Source organism: Calypte anna, chromosome 3 (assembly GCF_003957555.1).
Source record: "Calypte anna isolate BGI_N300 chromosome 3, bCalAnn1_v1.p, whole genome shotgun sequence".
Classification (NCBI taxonomy): Eukaryota; Metazoa; Chordata; class Aves; order Apodiformes; family Trochilidae; genus Calypte; species Calypte anna.
In genome coordinates this window covers 75,245,771-75,263,489 of record NC_044246.1, presented here as the reverse complement: position 1 = coordinate 75,263,489, position 17,719 = coordinate 75,245,771, and the positions used below count along the sequence as shown (strand labels likewise).

General features: G+C 40.1%; 1 protein-coding gene across 3 annotated transcripts in view; it reads right to left on the bottom strand.

Moving 5' to 3' along the window:
- The window catches only part of FBXL4 (F-box and leucine rich repeat protein 4), a 60,254-nt gene extending 57,513 nt beyond the window's left edge, over positions 1-2,741 (bottom strand). For 2 of the 3 annotated variants that reach the window (XR_003987404.1, XM_030448221.1), the window contains exon 1: positions 2,658-2,687. The gene's annotated coding sequence lies outside the window, so the exon portion shown is untranslated. Of the gene's footprint in view, positions 1-2,657 lie in introns of all 3 variants that reach the window. The other variant, XM_030448220.1, reaches the window with a different exon arrangement.
- Positions 2,742-17,719: the final 14,978 nt, after the last annotated feature.

Here is a 17,719-nt window from a genome sequence, read left to right as displayed (position 1 = left end):
AACTCATTGCCAGCTAACCCGAAATCAGTGCTGGCTAAAGGGGACAGTCTGACTGCAAGTGTCCCAGGCTAGAGCAGCTCCAAGTGTTGTGGTATTACCTATGGTTTTACAAAAGATGCATGAGACTCCAGAGAATCAATTGGCCTAGACCTGTAATAAAACTTTCCTAGGAGAGCAAGACGCTACCTTCTTTCAAAGCACATCACAGTCCCTCAGAGTACATATAGTCTTTCCTATTCATTATTTAATTGCCAACTATTTCAATTACATAGGTAAATGCCCTTTCTCTATTATGATTAATCCTTCTTCCTTCATACAGAAAGTATGAAATCCTTCTCCACATAAAGTCTCCCAAGACTGCAATTCACTGTTTCCTTCTTTGAAACACAACAAACCTTCATAAAGGAAAATGTCTTACAGCTTCTCTATAGATTTCAGGGCAAGAGGCACTAATAAACTAATGCATTCAAAAGCAATAGATCTTTTTATTTTTATATTTTTTGGGGGGGAGTTTATTTATACAAATCTATTTTCCAGCTTCCAAGTTGAATCATCCTATTGATGATTATTGGTATCTGGTTGTTTTTGCAAATGCAGCTCCTGAGTATTCACAATTTCATCCCATGAGAGTAGAAACAGGACATAGTTACATTCACTACCTGGACTGCTGGAAAAAGGTGGGAAATATACAAAAGCTACCAGGGGTTTGGGGGCATATAGCAGACATTAGGCAGACATTAAATATAGCAGACATTAGGCATGAAACAAAATGAATTATATTTTGTCCCTGAGACATCCCTGGCAATGCTTGTGTTAGACAAGAGTCTGTACTATTTCCAGAGAATACTAGGTTTGATTTTTAAAGTCAGAGGTAATAACTCCTCTTTACACCAGCTTTATCAGCTTTGCTAATCTCACACTTGGGACTACTGTGCAGAGTTTTCCTTCATTTGACTGTAAAAGAAACGGCAACATTGACAAATTACAGAGAACATTTAAATGACAAAAAAAAGAGATTGTATTATCTCTGAAGAAAGATTCATGCAATTTAATATACGCGTCTTAGATAAAAGATGGGAAATCTCTTAATTATCTTAGTACATTAATGCACGGTGGGAATACTGGAACCTTATATGACAGGCTAAAACAGTATTCTTACCACAGGTTAGTATCTCTCTCTGTTAATTACCTTGATTATTCCAACATCTACATTCAACTTGTTCAAACTAGAAGCTAATATTAATTAAAAATTAATATGGTCTTACAGCATGCTTTAAACTCAAGCCCCACTTGGTGCTTTTCTTCCTGCAGTGTGTTCTGGCACTAAAACCATTGCTGCTTTACATATCTGCAACCTACAAATTCAGTTTGGGGAAAAAAAAAAAAAAAGGGACATAATGACAATTCTATCTACTTGAAATCTTGCTTCTGTTGCCATTATGAGCAGCAAAACATGCAGAATCCAAGAATTTCAGATTACTTCACTGATCACCTGTTTCTTCCTGCCAGAACCAGAACTGACTGCGTGGTTTAGCATTTCAAGTGCAATGGAGGCAAATGTTCCTTAGGCATCTATTGCATGCCTCAGGTGACCACCCTGCCTTCTGGAAGCTGTCTTCACATGTGACAGAAATTGTTTCTCAATATGTGCAGATTACCAGGTATCCTCTTTTAAAATTGACTCATTCTGCACAAAGCCTAAAGTCACCACCATCATACCACTTCACGTTGAATACGTGCCCTATGGTGAAGCTCTCCCCTGCATGCCAAAACAGTAAAATAAATTTTTTATATATATATATATATACATAGACATTGACCAGTACTTTTGATGAGAAACTGAAGTGCATTTCTCTTGTCATTTTTCTCCTCACAGTGCTGAACTATTTCTCCATAGGGTCTCATTCTGCCTAACACTTACTCGCCTTACTCGCCGGTCCCCTGCCTCCCCACAGCACTGATGGCAGCTATCAGGCCACGCAGTTGCCGCTGCTTGTCCATTCATCGGCCTGCACTGACAATAAAGAACAATCCACACGAAGGCAAGCACCCCAAAGTACATAGCTGAAAACAAACAAATAAATATGGGTAGGTAAGACCCTACCCTGCTGCTGCTGTGTTGTAATCGGGCAACTGAGGTAACAAGGTGTGACTCGTGTAACACGCAGGGACCTCGCACCGACCGAGGGCCCGACGCCCCCAGAGGGATGAACAACCCCTGTCCAGCGCCGCTAGCACTATCTGCCTTCACCACTGCTCCTTCGTTCACTCTGCACCCCTCGAGAATCAACGTTCCGCCCAGGGGAAGGGTCCCGTCAAGGCCTAGAGGCACCGCCGGGGCCCCCAACACCCGGCGGGACCGCCTGCTGCCGCCGCCGGCTCCCTCCCTCAGCCGCCCACAGGGGCCCACCACGACCCCGCCAACCTCCGCCTCAGCCGGGCGGGCGGGCACACACACACCTGCGGCCACCCCTGGGCTGCTCCCGACCGGGCCCGGCGGCGCTGCCAGGCCGGGCGGGGGCGCGGAAAGGGACGCCGAGCACCTGCCGCCCCGACGAGGTGAGGCGCGCGCCCCCCACCCCGGCTTCATCCCTAGGGGAGGGTAACCCCTCCGCTATTCCCCGCCCGCCCCTGCCCGAGCGGAACCCCCACCCTACCCCGTCCGGAGGGCGGAGCAGCTCGGGCCGCGCCGCCGCCGCCGCCGGGCCAGGCGCTGCCGGAAGCCCCGCACGGCAGCAGGGGCGGGGGCGGAGCGGCGGAGGAAGAGGCGCCGCGGGGGCGGGGCTGCCAGATGCGCGTCCCCGACAGCCTCGCGTGCCCGCGCTCTGAGCGCCCGGGGGGGGGGGGATGGAGGTTGTGGCCGTTGCGGCGGTTGGTGAGGGCTGAGGGCGGCGGCGGGTGGGCCCCAACGTGGGCGGACGGCTGGGTGCCGTCTCCCTTTGTTTATTTTAATAGAAAGGCGGCGAAGGGTTGTTGTTCTGTTACTGTTCGGTACTGCAAGTCCTCTCTCTCCGGCTTGTGTCGTTTAAGCCCTGGAGCTGCGAAAGGCGGGTGCTGTGAGCTGCCCTCTCTGTAAGTCCACCTGCCCGTGGCAAGCGCCAGCTCAGGAGCGTTCTCCCAAAGTTTCTTCACAGGTGGCTTACAAGTCTCACCCTAGCCCTAGCCCACCCGAGTCACGCTTTTAACGTGTTTGTTTTGAGACCCGGGCATGTCATAAGGTTTTATGATTTTAATTTATGTTAACGAGTCCTTGCTTCATCAAATTTCAGTGCCCCTTAGGTCCCTAAGTGGCATCTCGGAAAGGAAGCGTCATGTTTTGTTTCTGTATCCCTTAATTTGGTAGATGTGCCCAAGCTTTTTTGCTTCTCTCTCAACTGGAGCTTCTGATTGCAACTCCTGCAATGATGGCCAATATGCAGCCTGTCTCATCTCCTGGTACCTCAAGTGATGTTCCATGCTGGACGGTAAATGGGACTATTCGCTTACTGTAGAACATAGTGATGCTAATTTTGTGTATGTGGTCAAAAAAACCCGTAAAACACAGGAATCCCAAAAAGATTCAAAACACTTGATATCTACAGTACATTTTGTATAATACTTTAATATATATGTATTTATACAGATATAATCAATTGCAAACATAGAAATTAAAAACTTAAGAAAGACTGCTTCTGTGTTGCTAACTGTGGTAGCAGAAGAGGCAACTGTACAACCCTGCATCCCACAAGATGTGTGAGGGTCACCATTTTATAGGTGATTTGTATACCTGTGCACACATTCAGAAATGCACATACATACATACATACAAGAGGGCAGAAGGCTCCTCCGGTTCCCCTGCCGGTGTTCTGAACCCTAGTTCTACCCTACAGGCAGGTGCTAGCTACAAAGTGCTTATAAAGATGTTTTCATACAATTGTTTTCCCAGGCAGTGGCCACCTCAACCTTTGAATCTGTAATTTAAAAATAAACAAACAAACAAACAAAAATAGAAATAAGGCTACAAGTAAATTTGATGAGTCAGAAAATGCATTAGGAATGAAGCTGAACTTTTGCATTTTATTTTGTTTATGTTGTTGCTTTCATTTTAGATATTGTATGTATACTATCTCCCCTTTCCAAATAAAATTAAGAGAAAGGGAACACTTGGAAGGCACAATTTATCTGATCCAATGGAGACTTTTATTTTAGCATTACATGTTTCACCTAAGAACAGAACCTTTCTATTTCCATTTCTTTGATTCTGTAAACAATACAGGAAACTTGTCAAATAACAGTGAGGCTTATCTTCTGTGCATTCAGCAAACTAAATCACCAAATTAATGTCTCAACAGGATCCTTCTTCAGCTTTTGCTCATTATGATAGGTAGTGCTATGGCTTGCTTATTAGGGGAAAGTTTTTTTTAAACCAGTAGGAATATTGTTATTTCAAAAGTAGGTGTAAAGAATGGAAAGGCCATGTAACTGGTGTGGTTAAATGTGATTCAGTTATGTCTGTGTCTGTACCAAAGGTGCATAAGGGAATAATGCAGATAGTGACATTTCAATTACTTTTTGATTCCCAAGACCATAGCTGGGTCTTGGATCCACAGTTAGGTACTTGTCACCTTAAGGTGCCATTGTGATGACTGATAAAAATGTCCAGAGGGAAACTTTCTAAAGGAGGAGGCAAAGAGTCTGCCACATCAGGTATTGTGTCTGGTGGTTGGAGCTCCAAGGCTCTCTCAGGTGTCCAGATTCACTTTCCCAGGCAAAGTCATCATTTGAATAAGCACATGTACCAAAGGGATTTTTTTATTAGAAAGAAGATTAAGTGTTGAAACTTACCTGGGCTTTAGGTAAGAGTTAGGAGACAGGTCCTCCTGAAAATAGTGACATTTCAGTTAAGTTTGAAAAAAAAGAGAAGTGTGTGTTGCTATTTTTCAAGGTACACGCTGAGGAAATATTTTTAAATAAGCAAATCATGCAAAAAACTATCTGGCCTGTAAGGTAGTTCTGTGTGGGGAAACTCCTTATCTGAGTTCTGTTACCGATTTGCAAAGCTTTGTATTTTAAAGTGTTAAATTGAACCCTAAAAATAATGAAAAAATTTTAATCAGTGAGTTGTCTTTAATACAACAAACTTAGACAAGTGTTAACTGCAAAGTAGCACTGAATGCCTGTGCATAGCACTGTTGCCATTGGTGTGCGTTGTTCTCTCTGGCTTCCTCTGATCCCAGGATGTTAACCCAGCATGGGAATACTTACTGACTTTTGGACTGGCATTACTGCTTTTTGATATGTCAAATTACATATATTCTTTGAAGTGGAAGAGAAAGTTTGCTAAGTCAATGAGACTTATCACTTAGTAAACTTAAACACGTGTGTAGGTGTTTCCAAGGGCCAGGCTTCACAAGTCATCGGTTCCTGTGTCAGCTTGAACTTCTGTTTTCCAGAGGGACTTTTTTATTCCCTGTGGGCTTTTTTCCCCCTGTAACAATATTTCACAAATTTCTCTATTCACTATGAAAACACCATATTGCATTTTAATCATATTTGCTGCATTTCATCTCTATTTTCCTGTACTTTTACTGAAAGATGAAGATGTGACACAGTTCTAGTATGTGCTTAAATTTTAAACACAATTAAAATACTGCAGTATTTCACCCATGTCTCTGCATGCTTGCCACTGATTCTCAGTAGATCCCACAGAACTTAGACTCTAGACTCACTGGGGCAAGGCCAATGTCTTGCTATGTCTCCTGTGAAGCACCTGGAATATATTATCAAGTTATACAACAATAACAGTTTCACCATTTGAATGGGTAAGCAGTGCCCTTACTGTGGAAGCATGCCACAAGATAGGTAATAAAGCTTCAAGCAAAAAAGCGTAAAGAATGAGAAAAAATCCTACTTCATCAAAATACAATATAACCTGGACATATGTTTAAAAAAATCTTTCCTCTTTTTGTCTTTCTTCAGAAATATGTGCAATACTCCCATAGCCTGGAAAGGACATGCTGACTGAAGTTTTCATGAGGTTTCTAATGAGGATTAAGGAATCTGAGAGAGTAAAATCTACTGGATGCAAGAAGGTTGTTGCATGAGAATCTTAAGACAAGTTTTAAATCAGAATCCTTTGTCAGCAGCAGTAGGATTCAGTAAGCACAATATGCTAATTTTAACCAGCAGTAGGCTTCATATAGGGATCTAAAGAGACAGAGATAGATACAATCTTATTAAGCTTTTGTGTTGACACTGCACAGCTTGTTACTGTATTCAATTGAAATTTAAGTGGGAATGTAAAAAATCATCTTAGCAAGATATACAGTAACACTGAAACCTGAATAAAAATTGAAAGAATGAGTACGAAATTCTCTCAGCCCTTGGGCTACCACCATTTTCCTGTTCCAGCAAACGAGTAAATGCTCTAGGTGTCTATGCCATAAAAACTTTCCCAGAGGCAATTCTGGCAAAGCACCTACTTTCTTCAAACCTGACCCGTTGCTTTAACCTTCTGCATGTCAGATTTCTAAAGCTAAGTACTCTGGTGCACTGTTAGCTGCTTCTAGTCTCTAAGTTTTCCTTGCAGCCTGCTAGGAGTGCAGAAGAGTATCACAGGCATGTACACTCAAGGAACAGGAACAATTGATTCCCACTTCACAACAACTGGAGAGCTGCAAGGTACCTTTGAACAAGATCTTGTTGTAATTTCATGATGCAAGTTCTAATAATTATCAAGTCTCAGTGTTTTTTCAGGCTTATATTGATTGATAGTAATGGCTAGTAAGTTCAAGCCTCCTTTTCATGGCAGTACTTTTTCTTTAGAAATGTATTTGCCATTTCATATTTTCTTCCACAATGGCTGTATGAAATTACTGGCAGCAAGGACTGGTGATTTTGGAAGAGATGTGTGTAATGTCCACACTGTGGGGTTTTTAGCACAAAACCCAAGGGAATAGATACAGCTGCAGTGCAGTAGCGAGGTGTTTGCAGATCTGAGCCATATTGATTTCAATAACTATATGGCATCTAGCCTCACAAAAAGACATTGTTAGCCTCTCATCAAGCATCACATAACTATTTAAACTCTTTGTAATAAGTTTGTATGACCAGAGATATTTTTATAGGTCAGTTGTGTTCCAAGCCTACAAAGCTGCCAGTGGCTCATCCACTGCTGCCACATTTCACAATAGCATGATCAGTCAAATTAGAGTTCAGCAGAGCTGAAGAGATACAGATGCTAAACAGTAAGGTGATTCGACCCAAGGCTTAGAAACCTGAAAAACTATGAAAAGTACTGTGAAGTTCATAATGCTGTTCCAGTCAGATGAATGTGAGCATTGCTATCAATAGCAATGAATGCAGAAGTTGGTGGTGGTGCTTTGCAGCTGATTTCTTATGCTTCACAGTGGATCGGATAGGCAAAAGTTTTCTTTCAGAAATAACGTGCACCTACTGCATGCAGCAAAGCTGCTTTCAGCCTTTGTTCTAACAGTAAAGTCATGTGCTTATTGTACAATTCTCCTCTGCTAAAGAAATCATGTAAAGATAAAATGTAGAAGTGATGTATTAAAAGACAATATTAGAAAATGTACCCATAAAAATTTGAGGCTTTAGTGCTTACTGTGTTCTGTTTGTTTGTTTTTAAAGGAGGAAAAATACACTAAGCACATCTCAAAGTTTATTTTGTGATGGAACACTTCAGAATATGTATTGGAATTCAGCATCTTATTTCATTGCCTTCTTTTAAAAGAAAGTTATTGCTGAATTTTAGTGAAGGACAGTCTGGGAGCTCTAAATATATGCAAGCACTAAAAAGTCATGGAAGATCAACTGCAGCTTGGGCAGTTCATGACCTAATGACCTCTTGATATACCTTAGAAATCCTCCTCAATAAGCACAGGCACAAAAAAGAAACTCATTTTCTCAAAGAGATAAGCTCTGTTCATCATCATCAGTTCAGTCCTCTCAGAGTTGAGGACAAGTGGCTTTGGATCATCAGTCTGGGTTTATCATTCAAGCCTTTTTCCAGAACATAGAGCAAACCAGGAGAATGGATTGAGAAAGAAGGCTCCTCGAGCCTGGGTGGGTGTGTAAAACTGGCAAGAGGTCTCTAGTTCTGTCTGCTTCTTTGCTTCCAGCAGATAATGTGTAAGAAAAGGGACTGCCACTTCCCTGAACACATAGGCTTTTAGCAGCCAATTTCAGGAAAGACTGAATGAGCTTACTGAGTTTGTAGCCACCTTCCAGTCCTTGCTGTACCAACACCTAAAGTTATACTGCTGTATATATAAATATATGCAATATACATAACTGTAATATACATATACGCACACACACCCCCCTTCCTGCCCACATTGTAGGAAACACTTGTGATCTTAGTTTGTGAAAGTCCCTTTAAGTATGGATAGAGTGCAAATACAAAGTAACAGAGGAGACAGATGGAGCAATAGAATCATAGAATGCTTTGAGTTGGAAGGGACCTTAAAGATTATGTAGTTCCAACCCCTCTGTAGTGGGCATGGACACCTCCCACTAGATCAGGCTGGTCAGAGTCTCATCCAGCCTGGCCTTAAAAATTTCCAGAGATGGGATTTCAACCATCTCTCTGGGCAGCCTGTTTCAGTGTGTCACCACCTTCATGGTGAACTTTTTCCTAATGTCTAATATGAATCTACCTACCTCTAGTTTTAATCCATTCCCCCCAGTCCTACCACTACCTGAGAATGTAAAAAAGTCCTTCACTGATTTTCTTATAGGCCCCTTTAAGATACTGGAAGGCCACAATAAGACTCCAGTCTGTAGTCTTCTCTTCTCCAGACCGAATAACCCCAACTCTCTGTCTGTCCTGACAGGAGAGGTGCTCCAGCCCTCTGATCATCCTCCTGGCCCTTCTCTGGATACGTTCCAGCACATCCATATCTTTCTTGTAATAGGGGCTTCAGAACTGGACGCAGTATCAGAGGACACTGACTATAGAATAGTATAGAAGACACTGAACTGTGTCACTTCAGAAGTAGGAATGTATACCACATCAGTATTGAAACAATCAGAATATTAAAAAATCCAAGAATATATATATTCTTTTCTTTATTTCCCATTCTTCTCCACTAATTACACTGGAATAAAAAGAGAATAGGCAGCAATAGCAAGCAACATAGTGTCATACTAGCATGCAGAGGAATTGTAGTGGGCCAGACATCTACATCTAGGTCCTCCATGCAACATTGCCAGGGAGAAATACAGGAAAGAAAGAATAAATACTAGCTAATCCCACACAAGAAAAACTAGGCAACTTGTAAAAATAATTCTTTTTCTACATCCACACATCACTATTGCTTTGGAAAGAGGACTCAGCATAATGGGACACAATGGTTCCTAGCTATAAAATTACCAGCACTGTGAAACTTTAAAGACACAGATGTGTTCAGACTGAGTTAAGCATGATGGAGTTGAACACTGCTAAACCCACATTGTCTGTGATTTTATCAGCTATGGATTGATTCTTTGTATGTTAATGAAGACCTATGTATCATTTTCTTGATTAACTTCAGGCTTACAACTTGTTACTTTAGCATTAAACAAGATTTAGTTTTTTGAGCTGTTGCATCTGATACCTCAATTATTCATCCTGGGAATTAATGTACAATTAGCATGAATTCCTCCTCCCATGGAAATTGATGGTTATGTTAATTTGGAGGCAGTTGCTGGAAGAATTCTGAATAATGAAAAGACTGGTATTAATATATTTGTGTTGGATACAGATCAGACTTTGTAAAGAACAATGTTTGTTTGGTTTCTTTAATGTAGAAATGTCTTCACAATTTATTTATTCCACCCTCTCTTCATTTTCAGGCTACTCAGCACATTTGACAATGATTTCACTTAATTATGACCGTTAAAGATGTTTTACCACAAATATGTTTAAAATATTTGTTCTACTTCTGTACTGATTTGTACACTTCTGTATGAGAGGGCAAGTTACCCCATTATAAAGTGTCCTCATAAGGGGGTACAAGGAAGATCATAAGTAGGTCAGTTCTTCCAGGATCTTTTTCCTCCAACAGATCATGCCTGAGATAGGACAGTGAGTACTGTAGTACAGTGGTACTGTAATTAATTAGTTCATCCAAAAACGAAGTAGCAGTGTACAGTGGCTAGGAACACTGGAATATTTTTTCATGGCAGTGTGAATTCATCCCTAGCTTTTAAATACAGCAGTTTCCACAGAAGAGCAGTGTTTGCTTTGACTCTGGGTCTTGGGTTTTGTTTTGGCTTTTTAATGTCTATTTAATGTCTATTAATTTCTCTGCCTTCTGGCACCAAAAGCTTTCCTTAATGTTTGGAGGGCATAGCTAGGAAGAATCAGTTCAAACCTGAAGTTGCAGTGACATCTGCAGCTCCTGCACGAGTTAAGGAGGCTTGGGATACACAGAAAACTGCATTTGTGCATGCAGCCCACTCCCATGAAGGGGACATTAAAAGTTACTTGGAATAACCAGCAAAATGAAACAGGTTTCTTTGCTGCCTGCTGTTACCTTCTGGTATGCAGTAGTGAAAGATACCCAATGTTGTTAGTAGGATTTTCCCCCCTCTTCTATTATTATAACCCTTTAGACTGAGTGTTGTCCTGTTCTGGCTTCCTGGCAATCACTTATTCTGGGCACATTCCTGAAGGTGGCATTGTTATTGACTGAACGTACTAACTGCTCGAGAAAACGTTGATTACTTCACATTCCTGAAAATTAATCCTGAAACCTTCCTGAACTATGTTAATCAACTCCTTTAACTTTTTCTCCAGTGGAGAAGGTGGAGGCCAGCAGTGTCATTGAAGAGCAGATGCTCCTCCCTGTCTCATTAGCACCTTGCCTTCTACAGTTGCAAAATCCTCCAAACCAGGAGCGCTATTTATAGCTTTTACAAAGCTCCATTAGTCTGGCCTGTCTCTGCAGCTAACCATTTGTCTGCCTTTTCCTCTGTGCTAAATCAGCCCCCTGTGACAGCACCCTCAAGACCTGCAAGAAACAACGGCTCTGGAATGACGTGGCAGGCCTGAAGGAGATTGATGGCAGCTGGAATGCTGGGCCGGTGGGAGCATTTAAACACATGAGCTTCTGAGAGACTGAGGAAGGGAGCAGGAGTATGAGGGTGATAAAAGGGGAATATGGGGGACACAGGAGGGAGGAGAAGCAGGGACTCCCATAAATAAGAGCTGGCCAGATCCCAAGACAGGAGGGTAATCTCAAAATGCCTATAAAGAGGATGCTGGTAACAAATTATTTTTTTAATATGTGTATTCAGACTTCATTAGGAGCAGAATAAAAAGGGACATACTTAAATCTGATAATAGAAGCTATATTATAAAAAAAAAATTCTTCCCTGTGCTTGCAGTAATTATTTTCTCCCAGCCATCTCGGCATGATTTCACAAAATCAAATACTGTTGCTGGATTATTTTGTGATCAGCAAGAACACTTGCAGTCCCCTGTCTGCAAGGTATGTCTTACCAGACAGCCTTGTAGTTCTGAAATATCTGTGGAGGATTTTTCCTTCCACATGCAAGGCAGCACAGCCTGACTGACTAAGGATATTACTCAGAAGCAGCAGGCCAATCTTCCTCTACACACTGGATACTGGAATTAAGGGTCATTATTTTGAGTTAGAATGGAAAATCCTGTATTCCTGACAGTAGTGATAGCCACAATGACAAGTGCTTTTTTATGATGTTAAAAGGCAGGGACTTTTGAATGTTGATAGCAGAGGTATGCAGTACAAGTTAATGCTGTGGTGCAGCATGTAGCAAGTATCTCTGTATGTACTCCTGGCATATAGTGATAGCTTTGCACAGAAGTGGAAATCAGATACTCTAGGTAGAAACACCTAGATCTGCTTCAGCCAGCTGAGTGACCTTAAATATCTGTCACCTGTCACCTATCTATGTAGGCAGATGCTCTCCCATCACAAAGGAGGATTAATGATGTTACTTCACAAAACTAATAAGAAAATGAATCAGTTAGTGTTTGATCCACAGGAGCCATAAAGCATTATAGACATTGTTTTTAATTCTTCCCTCTACATTCAAGCTAATAAGCAGTATTATTCATATTCATACTATTATAAGATCACATTATATTTCCCAGATAACCCAAAGCATCTTTTTGATACACTTCTTCTTGCTACTTTCCAACTTAGTATTTCTCTTCCAAGCTACCTGGATTACAAAATCTTGGTTCAATAAAACACAAAGGTTAAAAGATACAGGCAGGTAGGATCATGTTCCTCTCCACCCCCCAAGAAATTTTGAACCTATGGTTGTTGCAATAAAAAGAAGCAACAGATACACCCTCCTAATGCAAATAAGAATTCTGATTTGTGTTTCTTTTTGCTGCTTTTTTTTGTTTGTTTGTTTTTATTTCTTTAAGTAGTATTTCTGGTTATCAAATCCATGCCTTCCTCAAACAAAATGGGCCATATCCTGCCTAATATAAGCATTAAGTGTCCTAGGAACATAGCTTGAGGAAGAGAGAGGTCCTGTTCAGATCTCTCAAACTACTATTATATTTCCTTTAGGAAAAAAGAAAACAATAAATCACATTTTTATTTCCTTCTGTTACATGCTATTAGCCTTCCTTATGTGAGATTCTTTTTTTAAGTAACTAAGACAGCAGTTCATTTGAAGCTTCCATTAAAAACTTCTATAGTACTGTGTGAATCATCCCAGTCCACCCAGTCAGAGTTTCTTTTTCCTTGTAACTTTCCATCTGGATTCAGAGCATTTTGAAAAATCAGTTCTCAGTCCTCCAAGGGTTAAATTTCTGCTAACAAATATGGACTATTTGATATGAAAACCATTATTGTTTGATATGTCAAATAAAACATTTGTCAATCAAAAGTCTTTAAGCACTGGGCTATGTGACATTTACTCTTTTATAAACCGACAAAGTCCCTGGTGGCATGCCTTTCTTCCTCTCATTTAAATAGTGGTAGGAGAACAAATCACACTTCAGGGCAAGTTGATAACTGCCAGTCACGATTTCTGCCTTGTTTACTATAATGAGGAGGGTAATAAATGCATCTGACCATTTCAGCTGGCATTTGCATAGATGAATGATTTGTCCAGTCAGTCGCTCTCCAGTGATTTGGGCCTTTTTGTCAGCACAAAGAGCATTCAGTCTCCCTGGAATTTACAGCAGCCAAGCTCTCATTAGCAAACATCCTTTACCATGAATGATTCAAATAATTACCACTGAAATAATAAACTGTTTCACAAAAACATTTTATTTGATGGCTCCAAACATCAACTTTTCTGAATTGTTGACATTCAAATAAGCCAGAGCGCTTCATTGTTGAGCAACAATGATCCCCTTGTAAAAGGGTGGGCATTGTTTTACCTCCAGCAGACCTTTAAACTTGGCCAGATATCAAATGTGTCCCTCAAACAGCCAGCCAACGTGCTGGGTAATCAGAGGGCACATACCAGATGGAGCTGTAGTAAAACTGTATGTTCAGGCTTCCAACTAATTTTCACTAGATTTACTTAGGATACTGTGAGTGTAAAATTCCAGACTAATTAGCAGCAAGTTATCTATTTGCATCTACAGGAGTTGTATAATTATTAAATGCTTCTGCTTACACTGAGCTCTCAGTTCTGAGTTCCCTTCTGTAATGATATTCTATGTGTATAATTAAGTGTTATTTGATATAGTTTTGGAGTTCAATCAAATGAGCAAGCAACAATTATATCCCATTATGATCTCCTCTAGTGCCTGGCAATATGAATGATGTCACTGCATTTCCAAACCCATAGCATGAAGCTAAAGGAATTTCCTGCTATCACTCTCCTTTACCCTTTCTACCATGCATAATTAGAAAAGTTTTATTAGTTAATTTAGGGTAGGTCTGTATGCTACAGGTTTTCATAGGCTGCAGGAATGTATTCTGTTTTCATTGCAGCGTTGTGTGTATGGCTATGTGTATGAAATTATTATCTTAATATCGAGCAGACAGGATTCAATTGCACATTTTATGCTTTTCTTAACTGCAAAATAAAAAAACCACAACAACAGAATGGGGAAATATTTCACTCATCCTAGCACATTCTTCATTTCATGATTTCACTTTCACATTAAGGTAGGATAGGTAACAATAATCTCAGACAGCCTAATACCTGAGACCTTGCTGTTCAGAAATAGAATAACTGAGCCCTGATTTTCATTTACAGACCTTTTATATCCCCCTAGCAAGATAAATTGCTTATGCTTCCAAGGAGTGGTAGAGAGCTCTTAAAATATGTGAAAATCAGTAAAATTAAATACATTAGAACACATGAACATGAATGTTATTTGCAAGCTGTAAAGTGTGCTTCTTAAAATATAATGTCTGATAATTGTTCTGAGCCAAGAAGGCAAATATTTAGAACCCAGCTTTTCATACTTAAGCATTTGCAATAAGAGGCACTAATTCTGCCTCATTTTTATTCACCCAAGGGTAATTCCCCATGACAACACCCAAATTTGGGACTATATATCCTATTTAAGCACCAACCTTTTGTGAGCTGAATCCAAGTGGATAAAGTTATTTAGATAAATTTTACACCATCTTTTAGCTTTCCAAAGTTTTCCACAGGGAATTCTTCAACCAGCCAAGACCATTCAAGTCGAGCCTAGTCTGGTGTTATCTTTCTTTTTCCTTTCTGTAATTTGTAGTCAGTACCTAGATGAAATAAACTACTTCTCATTTTCCATTTTTGGCTTCTCAGGCACAACATCAGAAGGAAATGAAGACATTCTTTAATAATTCACTTTTGGCGGATATTTATACATATATAAGTATATATAGATATATATATTTTAATTCTAATCCAATTTCTTGTTGACAGAGCTAAGGAACAAACAGAATTGGCCAGAGCCATGTACAGATGACAAAGTGCAAGGAACATTTTCAACACCTCCTGGTAGACCCTTGCTCTAATAGATTGAAAGGAATTTGCTATCTTGCAGTGAAGAACAGAAAAAGCTCAACTAACAACAACACTGCTTTTCAGAGCAACCCTTTTTATGTGTCAGCAGGAAGAGAACCTGCATACTCATATTTAGTTTGCTCTTTGTAGTCTTCTCCAGTAAGGAGATCACGCTGATACCAGGTTGCCAACATGCCACTGGTGAAAGTGTTGTTTCTGCCATCATTAAGCTAGACTGTAAGGTTGATTTAATTAATTAAATTATTTACTTATTTGATCTCAAACTGCATATATCTTAGACATCACCACAATTAAGACAGCAATTTAAAAAGTGACCATTTTTAATAGGAATGAAAAAAAAATCAGAATTTCAAAATTTGGAGTGGGATTCAGCTCTGGATATAGATGCATATGTTTAGAAGTCTATGTAGGAGGCAGATACCTGTAGCTAAGCTTTTGTGTCAACAAATAGAGACCTTGTCAGCACTGTCAGGAGGCCATGGGGAGCAGACTCGGGTCTCCATTGACTGTAAGGAATAATCTCCACAGGTTACAAAGGAAGATTAGATAACATGACCACCTGTAGAAAGCTCCATGTAGGCAACCTAAGGCTCTATTTAGTTACCTAAATATAGGCACTTGGTGTTATTTGGGTTGTTTTCTGGTGTCTAAGGCATCTGCACAGGGTTGTGGACAGCTTGGACCAGGAGCTGGAGGCTTAGTGCAACCAGATACCCCTAAAACCCATGCTGGCAACTCTAACCAAAGTGATCAACATTGACCTGAATTTTTCCTCAGGTCCCTAAATACAGTAATGCTGAAAAGTCCCAGCTCTGACAAAACTGGAGCATCCTGCAATTGACTTAGGCAGAATAGGTGTCTGCCTAATGCTGCACACTGCTGCTGGCTGGAAAATAGCACACAAAGTGCTATTTATGTATACCTCAACTTCTTGGGCATCTAACACCTTCCTTGCATCTCCCCACTCATCCTCCTCTGCTGCTGACAGTTCTATCTTGTAGCAAACTATGAGATCTGGTCCTAGTACAAGAAGAAATTACAGAAAGGAGCTTTACTTTATTTTTCCAGCTCACCTTGTTGTGCTTAGACAAGGTACATGGTTTAGCTCACCAAGACATTGCAATTACTTGTGTTTGAAAATACAGTTGTAGTCCATTGATAAATACTTTTTAATTTCTTATGCATGTTTTTCTGTATAATGAGGAGACCTCCTACGTTATTTATGACTGTTCTTCACTTCTGCAAAAAATAAACATAGAAATACTATGTAAACCTAGTGAAATGAGTAAATCAGGCCGGTAGTAGTAACGAAAGTGCCATCTGTAAGTACCAGTAGAGTGGATTATAAGAAGTTTCTTCAGATGACCTTCTGTATTACCCTTCATTGTGACAAGGAAACCCCAATTAATGCTCACAGAACAGAAAAATGTTACTTTTTTTTTTTTTTTTTTAATCCAATGCTCTGACAAGGTTTTTACTGGTAGCTTTAAAATTCTAAACACAAAAGCTTTCTGTAAATGTGTTTTGTTTGCAGTTGTATTATCTACAGCAAAATTGGTTAATTAAAAAATGGAATTGCAAAGTACCTGAAAACAGTCTACCTGGAACTGTTGTTTTTAGAGTTCAATTCCAACTATTTCAAGACAAATTTTAGTGAAGCAGCAATAATATGCAACCTGTAATTTTATCCCAAGCAGATATCACCCCATATAAAAAGGGGTTGTTTTGAAGATGCAAAATGTTACAGAACAAATTGCCCAACAAATCTGTTATAAGACTTCTCAAAGGGAACAATATATCAGTATATGCTAAGTGATTCTTATTGCTTAGATAAGGGGGGTTCTTCTAGAGAATTGTGTAGTATAATTACTTCTAGTTGTCATGGCAAAAGTAGACATTTCATTAGAATAACCATACACTACAATATCCTCAGTTTCTGGTGAACAGGTCAGTTAATTTTCAGTGATATCCAGACTAAGTTGTGAGTTTATTCTGACATACACAGTTTATGTTGCAGCAAGTGCTTGAAGGACTTGAAGTATTGCAATGAATATGAAGAATTTCTAAATAACTTTAGAGTTGTACTCCAACCAGTCCATTATATTGCATCTTACACTGTTGTCTGGCTATTTGTACTGGATGTTCACATTTTTCTCAGTGTGGTCTTCCCCTGAACACTCTGGTCCTTCTCTAGTAGTATATTTAGAAACCATCAGAGTTATGAATATATTATGTACATTAGGTGACTCTCGGTTTTGTGATCCCATTGCCTACTTGACCTTTGGAAAAGCTTCAGCTGAAGAGCCAACGGGAAAAGGAGACAATTCTCATAAGAAGCAAACTCCTCTCTTTCAGGGTGGATGCTTTCACAAATGATGTGTTTATTGCCAAAGGTAAATACTCAGCTTGCTATCTTCACAAAAACAAGCATCAGGGTCTTATGATCGGGACAACAATTAGATTTGAGAAACCTGCTCTCTCTTCCCCAGTGTGTAAGACACAATAAGTGACCACTTATGAAGCCTGTCCTCATTAGTCTGAAGTCTATGTTCTTTGTGTATGCAGACTTACTGTTTAGGAGCTAAAAAAAGCTCAATGAGCTTCACACAAGACATAAATCCCAGCTACTGAATTCCCTTGTAAGTCATGTCCTCTGAAAAGCTTTGTCTGACTCCTCCAGAGGTGAGTCATTTGGCCTGAAATCTTTTTGTCAGTGAGCCAGAATCTGGTTCCTGTCTTCTTTTATATTCCTCCCAAAGAG